Raw genomic sequence first — 18,339 nt, 5'->3', positions numbered from 1 at the left:
AGGTGTAAATTATTCCTAAGGCTGCTGGCCTTAGAACACTTGGATGAAGGAGTTAGCAGAAATATTAAGTGAAATAGCCTGGGAAAATCTACTTTGACTTGAAAATTCCAAACAGCATGCTGAGTGATTATACAATTCCCATTCATTTGTATTCTAAAAATAGTCTGTATGTGTTCAACTAGCAATGGGCATCTAGACACACTTCAACAACTTCCCCACAAAAACAGAATGTCTTTATCCCACTATGGGTTTGTGGAGTGTTTTCTCAAAATGGCAAGGATCAATTGTTCTATATTCTGCAGTAATAGAAAGATATCTGTAGGGTTTAAAAATGTTTTTATGTGTATCTGTGTGGCTGTATATGTGCCATGTGGATCCAGTATCTGAAAAGGCCAGAAGAAGGCATCAGATCCCTGGAAACTGGAATTACATATTAAGTTCACTGTCCTACAAATGTAGGAATCCAACATAGGTTCTTTGCAAGTAGGCAGTGCTCTTAACCATTGAGCTATCTCCAGGCTAAAGGTTTTTCTGGAACAAGACAACGGCTCTAAAGAATGATGATGCAGGGTGTTCTGCTTCACTATCTGTGCATATTTATAGCAGTAGAGAAGGGATTGGCATGTAGAAGTAACCCAAGTAACCATAGTTAGCAATTATCTTATATAAACATTGTCTGATCACTTGGAAACTTGAGACTGGCTAAAGTTTTACTGTTGTGATTGGCTGATATAGTGCTTGGCTCTGAATCTATACTCAGTCTAGAATAAAGTGTTTATACGTCAGGATAGGTTACCCTTTATTCCATACAGTAGATGCAGCCAGTGAAAACAAATGTCTCTGCTATGGAGAGACATGTAGACCAACCTTCTCTAGTTCATCAGAAACCAATGAAGTTTGTCTATTCCTCTAGAATTTTAAGCTACTTTTATACTTGTAAAATAAATACTCTGGAGTTTTGTTTATTTTTCAGATACATACATCATTTGTATACTCCTTTCAAAAAAGTTTCTGTCATCATGTTATACTTGTCATCAGAAAAATTAATTCAAAGAAGTACATAAGCTAGGGAATGTTAGACAATTTAGAAAATTTGGCAGAGGGGCGAAACAGATTGAAATTAAAAGCATGACATAATAATGAGACCACACCCAGATTCTAGGACATACAGAGTGTGTCCTGGCTTAGAGGCATGATAGAAAAGTATAATCTGCAACAAGCATTTATCTTCCTAGTTCAACAAATAATTAGTCTCCAGGTAAAACCCATTCAGGAAACTGAAAACAAAACAATTCTAATTGTTCTTAGAGAACATAGTTTTTAGTAAATCTTTTCTACTTATTTATTATCCCACTGCATCTGCTTTTGAATAAAAATGCACAATAAGAAGAAATTATCTTCTTTGTCTCAGTCTCCCTAACCCCTAACACTAACAGGCTTTTTTTCTTCTTTCAACAGAACTGCTTATTATCCTGTGAAATCCTGATTTTTCACATAATGAAATTATGATAATTCACAGAACTAATAATGATTTTTATACAATGAGCTTGCAGTCTACATTATTTTAAGGGAATGCTTTTGTAAGGTATTCCAAAATACCATTTTGTTCTGAGTATCTTTGTTGAGATTCTAGTCAATAAATCTACTTTCATGTGCCAATCTTCTACTCATAAATCCAAAGAAGGGAGTTTCCTATACCTACATCCACATTTCCCTCTGTAAACTGTTCTATGGCCTGTTGCTAAGACCTTCATTTTCGATTTGAAAAAGTAGAAAAAGAGACCTAGAGAGACTTAAAAACCAAATAGGAAAACTTTCCCAATGTAGCAAAACCTATGGCTGTTCATTAATGTGCATCATGTGTAAGAGCTGCATGATATATATTTTGCAATGAATAAAAGACTGTGAAAATGTCATTTATTTACACAAAGTAATATAAAAAAGCATAATTGAGAAAAATTGGAGCATTTTTGTCCTTAGCAGGAGCTGCATAAAATCCTGTAATGTCTACACAAATTTAGATAATGTACTAAAATGAATACATCTTACATTAGAATAATTGAGAGTCATTATTTTCCAAAGCAATAGGGCAATTATTGAATGAAGAAAAACTACCCTAGAATTACTCTGATTTTCTATTGTAATATGAATATGGAATGTAGGAGACAGAGTCACTTTCTGTGTCAGAATATTTGGAAATGTGGCTGTCAGAGAAGGGGGGTCTTAAAAGAACCTTTAAATGATTAGAATTCCAGTGATATGTTTAAAACAAACATTAAATATTTGCTATTCAATTTGTGTTATCAAGGTTCACACGAAGTCATTTACCATTCTCAGGTGCTTTATGTGATCTTTTCCCTCCTCAGACATTGGCGAATTAATCACAGAAAGCACATGGCAATTTTCCTTCTTTTACTAGCCTAACCTCCACTTTCGTAACTTTGGCACATGAGCCCAGAGTGAAAGGCAGGGCCACAGAGGTAGTACAGTGTAGAAACAGCCTTGGGGCTTTCTGTGAGCCCAGGCCTTTGTAAAGATGAATCTCCAACATACTGTTTAGGTGTGTGTTACCAAATTGTAATTAAAACTTCTCTGATCAAGTGTCTAATTCAGTTTGTACCAGCTAACTGCAGTGTGTTTGTACTTCAAATTAAGGATTTCATACATTATGAACTCTTCAGTTGCCATGTGTTTATTCTTATGGGAACAATATATCATACTATCTAAAATTGACAGTACTGTGAAAACTATCCCTTATTTTCTATAGGGATAGACAGATATTTTCCAGACATCACCCAATGACGGAAAACTATAGGGTCTGATTTGTTTGCCTGGGGCTTGACCTCAGAGAAAGTACCTTTCATGTTTCTCTAAGTATCTCAGATAGAATTGGTTTTGGTGAGTCATTGTTTTGACTATTCCTCAGTGTCAGATTCCTCATTTATAAATACTATATAATAATTATGTTAACACGGTAAAAATTACACATTTCGAAACTGGGCAGTAAAATGTTTCCTCCTTTGGTTCATTCAATACTATTGCCAGCAGAAACAACTTGAAGACTACTCTTGCTATTAGAACAATTCCTCCCTCCCAGGCTATCATCTTTTTCTAGCCCACTCATTTCATTTTTTATTGGATATTCCCTGTAATTACATTTCAGATGTTATCCCCTTATCCCAATACCATTCCACTCCCCCACCCACTGCCTCCAGGAAGGTGCTCTCTCTCCCAAACACCCTCTCCCACCTCAGGACATTGGCGTTCAACTACACTGGGATAGTGAGCCCTCACTGGACCAACGGTCTCTCCTTGATGCCAGAAAATGATATCCTCTGCTGCATATGCACCCTTTCAGCTCCTTTAGTTCTTTCCCAGTGTGTTGGTTGTCATTTTTTTCTTTTTGATAGTGTCTTTACCTTACAGAATCTTTGCAATCTTATGAGGTCCCATTTATCAATTCTTGATCTTAGAGCATAGGCCATTGGTGTTCTGTTCAGGAAAACTTTCCCTGTGCCTATGTGTTCTAAGCTCTTCCCCACTCTCTCTTATATTGGGTTCAGAGTGCCTGGTTTTATGTGGAGGTCTTTGATCCACATGGACTTGAACTTTGAACGAGGAAATGAAAAAGAATTGATTTGCATTCTTCTGCATGCTGACTGCCAGTTGAACTAACTAGCATCATTTATTGAAGAGGCTGTCCTTTTTCCATTGAATGCTTTTGGTAACTTTGCAAAGGATCAAGTGTCCATAGGTTTGTATGTGTTCATTTCTGAGTCTTCAATTCTATTCCATTGACTACCTGTCTGTCTCTGTTCCAATACCATATAGTTTTTATCAAAATTGATCAGTAATACAACTTGAGGTCAGAAATGTTGAGTTCCCCTAATGTTTGTTTATTGTTGAGAATACTTTTTGCTATCACGAGTTTTTTTTAAATTCCAAATTTATTTGCAAATTGCTCTTTCTAACTATAAGAAGAATTGAGTTGGAATTTTGATGGAGATTGCATTCAATCTGTAGATTGCTTTTGGTAAGTTGGTCATTTTTACATTGTTAATCCTTCCAATCCATGACCATAGGAGATCTTCCCATATTCTGAGATCTTCTTCAATTTCCTTCTTAAGAGACAAAGTTTTTTTATACTGATTTTCATTTACTTGTTTAGGGTCACACCAAGTTATTGTATATTCTTTGTGACTATTGTGAAGGGTGTAGATTCTCTAATTTCTTTCTCAGCCAGTTTATCCTTTGAGTAGAGGAAGGCTACTAATTTGTTTGAGCTAATTTTATATCCAGCAATATTGCTGAAGTGGTTTCTCAACTGTAGGAGTTCTCTGATGGAATTTTGGGGGTCACTTATGTATACTATCATATCATCTGCAAATAGTGATATTTTGACTTCTTCCTTTCCGATTTGTATCTCTTTGTCCTCATTTTCTCTCTGATTTCTTTGGCTAGAACTTCTTGTACTACATTGAATACGTAGGGACAGAGTGCCCATAGAAATGTGGAATTCAAGATTGTTACATGCTATTTATTTTTCTTTGTAGGTTGGAGGTAAGAAATGAACAGCATAGCAGGACATGTCTAAATGCTACCAAGCACCATCTCTTTTCCATAATTGGAGTTCAAGCCTCAGCAATGCTAGCTCTACTTATCCTAAAATATGTGAGAAGAAAGAATATTGCCTGTCCTTTAAAGAGAGAAGCAGAGAGCTCTTGGAGCTGTGTATTCTATAACCCAAGGACAATCTGTTCTTACAAAAAGGAAAAGAAAAGAAAAGAAGAGAAAAGAAAAGAAAAGAAAAGAAGCTAGAGTTGAAATCTGGAGAAGTGGTTTAGTGCCTATAATGCATGTACTCCTGAGGTGGATCACCAGTGAAGTACTAGAACAAAACAATTCCCAAAGAATTAGAATTTGTATTTTTGGACATTGCTTTACTGAGTTTTTGGTTAATTAATAATATTGCTTGAAACATGGAAATTTTGTGATGCATGTATCCTGTTTCGGGAGATGGCTTAGAACATATGGAATGGACAAACTGCACTAGGTTTGCAAATGTTTCATACTGTGGCTGAGAAGCCAGCATGGGCATGAATACAGTCTTCACAGGAACAGTTATTGACAAGGTGATGAGAAAGAGAAGGAGAAAGACCCAGGAAATTGATGGTAGACACTAGTGATTCCCAATCTTTTTTTGGTAGAACCAATTATGGTGTAATGTTACAATAGGAACAGCTGACTGAGATGGGGGTTGTGGATCTGCTTCTTAGGTTGGCCATGTTTCCAGATAAAATAGAACATAGCCACTTATTTCTTTTTTTATTCTCTGTTGTTATGTGCATGCATGGTTGTATGTATACCAAGTGTGTGCAGCCAGAAGAGGGCATCAGATCTGCTGGAACTGGAGTTACAGATGGTTGGAAGCACCATGTAGATGCTGAGACCTGAATTCAGATACTCTGCAAGAGTAGCCAGTGCACTTAAACATTGAACAGTCATATCTCTATTCTTGGTGAGCCATTTATTTAAAATCCTGATTTAAATAGGCAAATGCTTTCTAAATCTGGTCATAAAAGTAGCTAGATAGGAAGGGAACCAGGCAAGGTACCATGAGAGGTTTTTATATTTTTCTGCTTTAATTCACTCTCCTTGTTACTCTGTTATCTTCCCTCCTTATATGTGTATCTAGGATCATGACACCTCTACTGACCTTGGAAATAGCAGGTGGGGGAATTTCTTATTGTGCTTAGGATAAGACCCTTTCATGCTGAGTGCATAGTAGGAAAAATAAATTTATCTTCCTCATCTATCCTCCTGGTCAGGGCTCAGAACAGCTCTGGGAATGTTGCTTAATAGGTCACATATTCCATCTGTCAAGTCATAAATAGTTATTTGGAAACAGTGGTTCTAAGGTGATGTGGCATTTGCACCAATGTGATGTGGCACAAATGTAAGAGCTAGCTAGAGACATCACATCTGTCTGAGTTGAAAGTCCACACACTGTTTCTTTGTTAAACTCCATTGCCTAGAATAGATATTTTTTTTTGCTAATTTATTCACTTTCTGTACTTTTTAATCCTTTACCATTAACTGTGCTCACAGTACTAAAAGAAAGGGTGGTTTTCTGTGATTCTGAATAAGAGGATGAACTTGACTTTGGGAGTGTGGAGCAGGAAGCTTTTCCCCAACACCAGAGTGGACATGGGAAGAAGAGACATCACTACAATGAAGTGTAAGGAATAACACAGAAGCATGAAGGAGCACTCGAGGAAGGTGACAGGGAAGGGGACTGCTTACACAGTTGGGGTTGAAAAAGGGAAGAAGTGATTGCAGTAGGAAGGTTTAGGAAAAAAAGAGGGGGAAAACAAGAGGTCATCCATGGAATATAGGGAACTGATAATGACAATTCATTTCTTTATCAACAAACCAGGACAAAGCACCTGCTGCCTATGTTCTTGATGAAAGCAGGGTTAGAAAGTTGACCCAAAGTTGTTTTTTTTTCATATCCAGGTGATAATAATTTGGTTTTGTTTGTTTTTGCAGCCTGATGTTTCATAGCCATCTTTCTCTTTTTGATTGGGTATATTTTATTTACATTTCAAATGCTTTCTCCTTTCTCAGCTTCCCCTCTATAAACCCCCTATTCTATTCTGCCTTCTGCTTCAATGAGGGTATTTTCCCACCCAGCTTCCCACCCACCCACCCTCTCCTGCCTCCCTACTCTTGATGCCTCCCTTACACAGCCAAGCCTGGGGAAAACCAAGGGATTTTCTTCCTACTGATACAAAACAAGGCCATCCTCTGCTACGTATGCAGCTGGAACCATGGGGCTGTCTATTTTTACTCTCTGGACAGTGGTTTGGTCCCTGGGAGCTCTGGTTGGTTGGTGTTGTTGTTCTTATGGTGTTGCAAACCCCTTCAGTTCCTTCAGTCCTTTCTCTAACTCCTCCACTGGGGACTCCATTCTCAGTTCAATTGTTGGTTGAAAACATCCACCTCTGTATCATTTGTCAGAGCCTCTCAGGAGACAGATATATCAGGCTTCTGTCAGCATGCATTTTTTAGCATCAAAAATATTGTCTGAGTTTGGTGACTGTACATGGGATGAATCTCCAGGTAGAGCAGTCTCTGGATGGCCTTTCCTTCACTCTCTGCTTCAAATACTTTGTCTGCATATTTTCTTCTGTGAGTGTTTTATTCCCCATCATAAGAAAAACTGAACTATCTGTACTTTGGTCTTTCAGCTTCTTTAGCTTCATGTGGTCTGTGAATTGTGTCTTGGGTATTCTGAGCTTTTGGGCTAATATCCACTTATCAGTGAATACATACCATGTGTGTTCTTTTGTGACTGGGTTAACTCACTCAGGATGACATTTTCTAGTATCATCCATTTCCCTAAGAATTTCATGAAGTCATTGTTTCTAATAGCTGAGTAGTATTCCATTGTGTAAATGTACCACACTTTCTGTATCCATTTCTCTGTTGAATGGCATCTGGGTTCTTTCTAGCTTCTGCCTATTATAAATAAGACTGCTATGTGCATAGTGGAACATGTGTACTTGTTATATGTTAGAGCCTGTTATGATACTTAATTGGAAACATTGATTTTGCTGCTTTCCTTGTATATTTTTACATTTTTAAAATTAAAATTGTGCTTTGGAAATAGGTAGATACAGGGAATCCAAGTGTTGGACACAAGGAAAACACTAATAAACTTAGGTGGAAATAAATTGACAGGATAATTGTTTATTATGATTGAAGAATATGACCCAGAGGTCAGGGGATGTCAAAGACATGACTGAAGGAGGGGCTATTGGTAAGACTGACAGAAAGACAGACAGACAGACAGGACTGTGCAAGAACTGCTGCACCTACTACTTCTTTTATTGATTTGTAGATATGCAAATTTTCTCAAAAAATTATTATGGACTGCAAATTTTGTCCAAATTATTATTTTATCTTACATAAATCACAAATTAAAAGAGTGAAGTACTAGATTAGAGAGGTAACATTAAGGATTTTTACGATCGAAATTCTTGACATTAACTGAATAGATTAATGCCACAGTTTTTTAATAGTCCGTAAAAATAAATGCTCTCTCAAATAAATTATTTTCAACTTTAATGTAGTTCATCAGGTTGACAAATTAATAATTAATGTCAGACAGCACAGCGCTGAAGATTTGGAAGCACTGATACTTCTTCACAGAAATTGGCCTAAGACTGGCAATTTCAACTTAATAACTCAGACTGTTCTACAGTCTGCAAATGACATTAATTTATGGCTCAAATGGAAATAAACTTTCCTTCTGAATTTCATTAAATAAATTTAAGAATAGTTCAGAAAAGGTTATTAGATAAGCAAAATGAAGTCATTTATGTAAATAAATTGGCTCCCAATCTATCTATTATCTGAACCATCATTTTCATAAATATGTAGATGTTTTTTGTCTGCTTACCATTAACTCTTATTTCTTGTCTAAGACGGCTCTATTCTGCTTAGAGGCATTATAAGTTCCTTTGAGTGAGAGTTTATCTAATAGTTTAGTGTCTGCCTTGCACATAGGAATTATTTTAACAATTACAATTAAGGTCATCATGAAAACTATGCAATTTTTATATTTTCGAGAAATTCTCTACCTTCAGTTTAGTTACCATTTTGTATGTATCATAAAGTCATACTATAGAAGTCCTATGAGTTGCAACCTTTTCTTTCCTATATTGTATATTTTCTCAAGCCACTTCTGTGTCTTTAGCCTTGTGCTCAGTGCCCTTGGAGATTGATGGGATACTATTAGCAAATGTTCAGGAAAAATTTATAGTCTCATTTATTCGATGTTCCTACATTGGATACAAGTGAAATTCAGCACATATGCAAATGCCAAGCTGTATGATCCAGGCAGTGATTGTGGAATGTCAGAGAAAGACATATTAAACTCAAGTTTACAAGGATGCTACAAGGAAGGATGTTCTGAGATAGCAAAGGGTTCACGAGACATTTCATGAGTGAAAACTGCTGCCAGAGGGATGCTGAGAGTGAAGAGGGAGGAAGAGCTACTTTCCTTCAGAGTTGCAATGCTGACCAGGGGATAGGGTTTTGTCTCTAGTTCTCAGGGTAATCTTAATTTCCTAAATGACAACTCCCTTTTCTGCCCACTGACCTTTGCATTTACAAGCTGTCACTTGACCCCTGGATATCCTCAGATTCTCAGAGGCTTACCTTCATTGTGGTCATTTCATTTTTACTCCCTCCATGTCAAAGATACTAAATTTAATAACACTGATTATCCAGCTGCAAATTTAAAAAAAGAAAGAAACTGGAGCTCAGAGATTAAAAGAACCCAAGTAGACCTGTGTGCAGTGACTATGGCCATATCTCCAACATTACTTTTTAATGGCTGGTTGCTTAAAAAAAACTTCTTTGTTATAAAAAGTAAGAAGTATTTGCATATGCTTTCTTATCTTTGTGCTTTTATAAAATACTTTACCTTAATAGAACAGCTTATAAATTATGTCACAGTGAATATGTTGAAGTTTGTCCAATGAATCATCTTAATATTCACAAATATGTATTCTGTCATTTATGATATTTGAGGAGGTACTTCAACCTGCTGTGCTTAAGAATGGATCTAGAATTTCTTTAAATCTAATCACCCATTTCTGCTGTCATTTGTAAAATTATAGTGTCTCTTTAAAAACACAGCTGTTGTGCTCCCTTTCAGCTTTGATACAGATTGCACTGGGTCTTTCCTAAAATTCTTATGAAATATTCCTTTCCTCAGCACCCTAGAATGTGAACTAATCAGAAAGAGTATAGTTACAGATATTATTACTTATGGTAAGGTAAAATATTTTGGAGTAGGGTTAAAAGCTAATTTGATAGTCTGGTGTTCCTATCAAAATGAAATTTGGATACAGAGTACATACACACACACACACACACACACACACACACACACACACACACACACACACACACACAAATACCACATGAAATGTAGAAATTAATTGGAGGCATTTATAAGCCAAGATGTACTGACAATCACTAGCAAATCTCTAGAGACCAGGAGAAGCCCTTACATGCCTTCATTTACCCTGGCACAAGACTCAGTTTCTAGAGCTGTAAGACAGTAATCTGGTCTCAGCCACCAGCCTGGGCACTCTTTTAGAGTGGCTGGAAGAAATCTTGTGTGATCCATATCCTCATTACCTTGTGTGCATGCTCCTAGTCCTTCTCCTTCCAGGTTCCAGCTTCCCAGTCCCTCAAGACACAGCACAAATGTCACTCTTGGCCTGTGCTTTTCCTAGAAAATCATTGTCCTCTTCATTTGCTCCTAGAATATGGCCCTCCTGCCTATTGATTCTAAACCACTTGGATATATTTGTCAAGAACCAGTCTCAGCTCTGTCTGGGTTTTAACAGAAGGGGTATCTGGGAGTAGCAAAAACAGACAACTCGAAGTCAAAGTGTGGGTCCAAGCTAGTGGCCTATGTTCTGCTGGAGGTGCCTTTTCAGACTGTGCTCTGTGAGTATTTCTGTTCGGCTCTGCTATAACAGCTTTTTCTTGCTGTTCTAAAAACTCTCTGGTTGTGGCAGCCAACTTATCACTTGAGACAGCTCTCTCTGTTAGTAAAAATTCTAAATTCTTTCTGGATATCTCATGGGTTTTCTGATCAAAGTCAGAAAAGTTGCTATGGAAAAATCCTTGAATCTTCTGACTAAGTCACAAATCTTGTTAGAAAAATTCTAATAGTAATTTTTAGGTTTTCTGATCAATTTCAGAAAGAGAAAAAATTCTAAATGATACATCTATATATATATATATATATATGGCATATATATGACCGAATATATATAATATTCGGGCAGCATTTTTTGGAGACTGCTAGAAAACATTCTAAAAAAACTGTGTCAGCTGTTTAAGTAACCAAGGTCAGAAATCCTATTAGAAAAAAAATTTTTAAATATCTATAAAAAATTCTTAAGTAGCCATGTTGGCTCTCTATGGATTTTCCAACTAAAGTCAAAAATTCTGTTAGAAAAAATTCTTGAAGAGCTGTTTTTGCTCTCCAGAGATCTCCAGACAGTTCAGCTCTCTCTAGAGAAAAACTCTAAAACAAAACTGCTGTTACCTTTTGCTAGTTTATCTCATGTAATCCAAAAGCCAAGTTTTTCATTTACATATCAATTCAGTTATTTATTCCAGGTTCCCTCTTGATCATCCCAAGAATCAGCACTCCATGACCCTTGCCTCTTGAAGTTAGACTACACTCACCCCATGCCTGGGCAGTTGCCAGGTTGAAGGGAAGTGCCTAGACATCACTCCAGAGATGGGAAAGCTTTGTCTGAGATGTGAGAATGCAGGAGCTGGTTCTGTGTTCTCAGATTCTTGGGCATCCAAGCACTGTTCAGAGCAAAAGAGCAGAGGATGGAGTCAGGTGCCACACACTGGGGACAGCAACTAGCCCGGGACCAGGTGGTGGTGGTGGTGGTGGTGGTGGTGGTGGTGGTGGTGGTGGTGGTGGTGGTTGGTTGGGGGGGGCAGGGAACACAGCTCCACCTTATCTCATGGGTGATGTCCTTGACTTGACAGAGGCAGGTTGGTGGCCATCGTGTCTGTAAATGCAGAGAAGCCATATATTGAAGAATTAAGTCACCACTCTGTTGTCAAATGTCTTCTCCATGGCTTCCCACTGCAGATCTTTGATGAAAGAGACAGTCCATGATTCTAAACAGTTTATCGGTTGTTCATGGTGGAAAATGGATGCATATTGTACCATACTCACTTCTTAGGGTGGGCCTCAGATTAAATACCTTTTGTAGGAAGGAATGTCTGGGAAGGGAATCTTATTGACTAAGCCCTCTGGGCCTCTAGGTACCTCATTAGCATGGGAAATTCTGGTTTGAGCCTATGTGACAAGAGGACACATTTCTTTTATGTGAGGAGCATGGCACATGCTTCAAGTCAGGAAACTGCCTAAGCCTCAGGTGTGTGCCTACCAAGTCTCTGATTCTCAACCTGCTCTACCTTACCAAACTTCTTTGCATGGTATTTTGTTTCACAGAGGCCTGCACTTACTGGCTCTGTCCCAGGGGTAGGAACCCTGTCATTCTATCCCTACCAAGGCCATGTGGGATTTGGCAGCTATTGTGTCATTAAACTGTATTCTCAGGCTTAAGAGGAACAATATTCATCCTTACCTTGGCAGCCAGTAAATGTGCATTTGAATGAACAACCCAATGACCAGTTTCCCTGGTGGTTTTCTCTTGACTTATTACTGGCACAAAGTATTAGAGCAGTGGCTATGCTTGCTGCCTGAAATCCCATAGGTAGCTTTCTGTGGAGGAGGGCTAAGTGTGGGATAAAGGGGTCATTAGCATCTCTTGACAGCATTTTGCTAGAGGCTCAGATGAGATCAGCATGCACTGAGCAGCCCATGCAAATGGCATTAGATGGAAGCACCCTGGCTCCCAGCATCCAGTTTTAATTTTATTTTGATGCCTGAAGGAGTGGGAGGGCTATCATACAGTGAATACACCCTGGTTTTAATTGGAAAGCTCAGCAGTTCAGCACTCTGAATACTAGCAGTGGTTAATATGATACACAGAAATTTTTAGCCAGCATCTTTACTGTAGAATTATTTCTTTCACTCCAAATTTAAAAAAAAAATGATTTTATGGGTATTTGAAAAGAAAATTCATCAATTTTTAAAATTTTTAATATCTATATTATATGTGTGTGTTTGTGTTTGTGTTTGTGTGTGTGTGTATGTATGTGTGTTCTTCCATGGGGTTTCATGAGTACTAAGGGAGACAGATATCTTTAAGGCCTAAGTGATCCAAAGTCTCTCATTATCTGGTTGAGAGTCTCTCTATTTGTTCTGTTGTAGGAGGACGCTTCTGTGATGATGCTGAGCAAGGCTCTGATCTATGAGTATAGCAAAATATCCTTAGGAGTCATTTTATTGTTTCAGTTTTCTTCTTCTTGTTGTTTCCTTATTTTGTTTTTAGAACATTAATATTTGGTCTTACCATAGGTCTCCATCTAGTCTCATGTTCTTGGTCACCTAAACAGTGTCATGTATAGATTCTAGCGTGTGTGATGGATGGGCCTTAAGTCAAATAAGATATGTTTATTTTTTCTAGTACAAGCTTGTGCCACCTTTGCACCAGTATATTTTCCTGCTAGGGATCCATTGTCAAGCCAAGGGTTTGTGGCTGGGCTGTCATTTATGTTTTCCTTTTGGTAATACGAAGCGTACAGTCCTGCAGCAAAGACCTTCGGACATAGGAGAGAGGGCTCTATGCAGGCACCAGCCTGGCTGCTCTATATTCAATGGGTTGCTGGGCAGTGAAGCTTTGCCATCAGTTTGTGTGGAGCAATCTAGAATATTAGTAACAGCCTGGGCTGTTTAATTTCACTGTCTCTCCCAATATTCCTTTCCTTGTCCCCTTGTCCCTGCCCCTTCCTACTTGATTCTCTCGGGACCCAGCCATCAATTTATAACTATCAGTTCTATTTACCTTTCCTAACAAGGTCTATCTGTTTCCCCCTAGGCCCTTACTCTGTCCCTAATTTTTTTGGTTCTACATATTTCAGCTTAGATATTATTGACATAACAGCTAACATCCACGTTTAAGGGTAGACACTCACTCAGAATGGTTTTTTTCAAGTCTGTCCATTTACCTGCCAACTTCATTTTCTTTTTTTAAACAGTTGAGTAATACTCCATTGTACAAATGTAAAACATTATTTTCTTTTCTGTTGAGGGACATATTTTCAGTTTTTGGCTATTGTTGCTTCTTTAATTTGTTTCTCAGTCTTTGTAATTTGTAAAGGCATGGTGGTACACACCTTTAATCTGAGACACACCTCCTGTGGGAGACCTCCATAAGGACATTGGAAGAAGGAAGGCTCCATCTCTTTGCCTGCTTGCCTTGTGGGACTGAGCAACTGCTAGATCCTTGGGCTTTCATTCATAGCTACTGCTGATCATTGTTGGGGAGTTGGACTACAAACTGAAGTCACCAACAAATTGGGAGACTACCCATAAGTTCTGTGACTCTAGAAAACCCTGACTAATACAGTTAGTAAGTTTGTTTGCTAGTTAGTTAACTAGGTTAGTTAGTGTTGTATGCACCTACTTTTCTGAATGTGTTTATCAGCTGTAGGTGAAGGGCTCTAGCTGGTCCAAACTTGGCAAACATGGCATCTATAGGTTTTGCTTTATGCCCTACTCCTCTTTGCTAAATAGCATTCCTAAATACTTTCCTAACACTATTACCTAAGGTGCATTCTCCTATTTGGCCACTGACGCATTCCTAAAAGAAAACACCAAGGTCTAACTATCAAAATGTATTATTCAGCTAATATGCCGATTAGGACTTACCAAGGCACCCAGTACAGACTCCACCTTTTCTCCTTAAAAACTCATTCCTGAAACAACCCTCTGCTTACTACTTACTTGCTGTTTACTGTTGCTCCTGTCTTTGTAGCCCCCAGGCTCCTCTCTCCCCCCACCCCCACCCCGGAGTCCCTGTGTTTGGTGCATAAATACTAAACAGTGCCATGTCCTCTGGATAGATGTTTCCTTTGATGATTAATATATAGTATCCCTTCTCTATTTCTTCTTGTTTTGGTTTAAAGTCTATTTTTTTCAGATATTAAAATGGCTATACTAGCTTGTTTTTTCAGTTCATTTGCTTGGAATATCTTTTTCCGGCCTTTTACTCTGAGGTGATATGTTAAGAACATAAAGAAATGCTTAACATCCTTTCTTAGTAATTAGGGAAATGCAAATCAAAACAACCCTGAGATGGCACTTCACACCAGTCAGAATGGCTAAAATCAAAAGCTCAGGTGACAGCAGATGCTGGCAAGAGTGTGGAGAAAGAGGAACACTCCTCCATTGTTGATGGAATTGCAAGGTGGGACAACCACTATGGAAATCAGTCTGGTGGTTCCTCAGAAAATTGGACATAGTACTACCAGAGTACCCAACTATGTAACTCCTGGGCATATACCCAAAAGAAGCTCAAACATATAAGTGGGAAACATGTTCCACTATGTTCATAGCAGCCTTGTTTCTAATATCGAGAAGTTAGGAAGTACCCAGATGTTCTTCAACAGAGGACTGAATACAGAAAATTTGATACATTTACACAGTGGAGTACTACTCAGCTATTAAAAACAATGACTTCATGAAATTCCTAGGCAAAAGGATGGAACTAGAAAATATACTGAGTTAGGTAACCTAATCACAAAAGAACACACATTCGCCCAAAAGCTCAGAATACCCAAGATATAATCTAAAGACCACATGAAGCTCAAGAAGTTGGAAGGCCAAAGTACAGATGGTTCAGTCCTTCTTAAAAGGGAAACAAAATATTCACAGGAAAAAATATACAGACAAAGTGGGGAACACTCTCATAGAGTCAAGGGTAGGAAGTTGGGATAAAGAGATTCCAGAGGGGAAACCGGGAAAGGGAATAACATTTGAAATATAAGTAAATCAAATATCCAAAAACATTGTTGTATAACTATAAGAAAAGAAAGGTCTATTTGTTTTATCCTATAATTTTGTTGATATTTTTGTGGTAGTGATGGTTGTAGTGTGTGTGTGTGTGTGTGTGAGTGTGTGTGTGTGTGTGTGTGTGTGTGTTTCTTATTTTGAATTGCTGATTTAGGATTATTCTTTTTTGTATATTCTGGAGTGTATTTAAGCTCTTCAGATTGGAATTTTCTTTCTAGAGCCTTCTGTAGGACTGAGGTTGTAGACCAAATTTGCTTTAGTTTTATCATGTAATGTTTTATTTCTCCATATACCATGGTTGTTTTACTGGGACTAGGACTGGTTTCTTAGAGCCTGTAGAATAGTTGTCCAGGCCATTCTTCCTTTAAAAGTTTTCATTGGGTATTATTTTAATAGCTCTGCCCTAGTATGTTACTTGGTTTATCCTCTTGAAGCTTTTAATATGGTTTCTTTGTTTTGTACATTTTATGTTTAATTATTATGTTTCAGGAAGGCTTTCTTTTCTGGTTCTATTTTGTGTTTTGTAAGCTTCTTGCACCTTGATAGGCTTCTCCTTTAAGCTAGGAAAAAATTTATTTTGGTTTTGTTGAAAATGTTTTTTGTGTCTTTGCCCTGGATTTTTTTTCTCCTTTCTGTATTCCTATTACTCTTAGATTTGATCTTTTCATGGTGTCCCAGATTTCCTGAATTCTTTGAGCCCACAGTTCTTTAGATTTAATATTTTTCTTTGACTGAGGTACCCACTTCTTTTGTCATGTATTTAATGCCAGAGAGTTTTTCTTCCATCTCTTGTATTATGTTGCTGAGGCATGCTTCAGGTCCTGTTCGAGTTACTAAATTTTTAATTTCTAGATGTCTCTCAGTTTGTGTTTTCTTTATTGTTTCCATTTCTTTTTTTAGATCTTGAACTGTTCATTCATTTTCTTCTAAAATTTGTGTTTTCATACATTTCTTTACAGAGTTTATTTATTTATTCTTTAAGAGCCTCTACAACTTCATAAAGGTCTTTGTCTTGTGCTTCAGCTATGTCGTAATATTCAGGGCCTACTGGGTAAGTTTGCTGTTCTCTAGTAGAGACATATCATCTTGGCCATTATTAATTCTGCTTTTACTCTGGACTCCAGGGATCTGGGTTTGGGAAGATTGTAATACTAGGTGCTGGTTGTCTTTGTTGGGTGGATGTTTTATTTCTTGGTTTCTGTTACTTTCTCTTGTTCCTTGAAAAGTGTGGTGACTCTGCACTGCCTCATAGAATATTGTCATGGGATCATTATTTGTATGGCTACTGGAGGTTTTACATAAAATTTGTTTCTAAATATTGGAATCTGACAGTTATGAATTGGAACGGGATGGTGGTGTGGTTAGCTGAATATAGCTACAGAAGGGAGGAAAACAATGTTCCACCAGGAATCTGCTGAGATCCCTGAGAATAGGGAGAGGAAGTGAAGAAAGGTTATACAAGCTATTCTTTACAGAGCTGGAATGAGTCTGCAGGTGCAGTTCCACTTGTGTTATGAACAGACAATGTGGTCAGGACCAAGACTTATACATTATCGGTGTCTATTTCACTTTCAAGAATTGTATTTTGCCAATTCATATATAGTAGATTTTTTAAAACTAGTTACTTATTCTGTTTAAAGGTACAAAATTATACATCTAAAACAAGTGCTTGGGAGAGATAATCTTGGCAGTGCCGATCCTGCACCTAGAAAACTGTGAAAAGCTGCTCTTCACCCTTCTTTGACCCATGTTTTAGGCTTATATATCTTGATGCCAAGTCTTTTGGGGAAGCAGTAATTGATCAGAAGTCAAACAAACTTAAATGCTCTGCCCACCCTGTATTAGAAAAAGTTCCCAGTAAGAACATCCTCCTGCATGAGACCCTTCTAAGCAACATTGCAAACACTGGGCAGGATGTTTCTGAGCAGTAAAGATACCAGTTGTATGAGTCATACAAGATAAACACACACTTGTCAGAGAAAACTCAGTATTTCACAGCTGTGCAATATTAAGCAGACAGTGACTTTTATTACCTAGTGTATGAAGTTGGTGCCTTAAGTTTTTAATTTAATTTAAATGGCTGTGTGTGGTTTCCTGTATGGCTGTATGTATCTTTTAAAGAGACCAAAAGGGTGTGAGTCTCCATGTGGGGGCTGGGAACTGAACCCAAGTATACTGCAAGAGCACCTGTGATTACATCCACTGAGCCACGTCTGCAGTCCAAATGATTTATTAATTATATTAAACATAGTATTGACATATCATTGAACTATTATAATTATCATTATGAAAAGTGAGTCTCAGGGAGACTCAGGTTTGAATTCACAAGCTAAGGAAGATTACAATGTCACCTGTCCAAGTACGCCTTATTTTCTACCTCTTATTCCTAAGCAGACCAAATGGTCTGGTATCAAATGGTCAAATGGCATCAAATCCTCTACTAAGGTTTTGTAAACAAATATAGGTATTTATAAAAGGTTGTGTAGTAAAACTTACAAATAAATACAGATACACATATAAAATTTATATAAAATACATTTATCATATACAAAAAATGCATTTGGTAACAAGAATTATGCATGTATCCAGTAGTATGTGTCTGTGTGTCTGTGTGAGTGTGTGTGTGTTTTATATATATACTATGAAAAGGGCACTGGACTTTTATTTATGGTTTTGAGTGAGACAGCATATTCTTTGTAAGTTTTGTTATCTCCAAAATAGAATTAATGATAACAATCCCATTGTGTGTTGAGAACTGGCAAAATTTATCTTTGTAAAGTTTTTGACTGCCTGGCACATTG

The sequence above is a fragment of the Micromys minutus genome (assembly GCF_963924665.1).
Source record: "Micromys minutus genome assembly, chromosome: 15".
Classification (NCBI taxonomy): domain Eukaryota; kingdom Metazoa; phylum Chordata; class Mammalia; order Rodentia; family Muridae; genus Micromys; species Micromys minutus.
The sequence above is the reverse complement of the archived record's forward strand: the minus strand, read 5'-3'. Positions refer to the sequence as shown.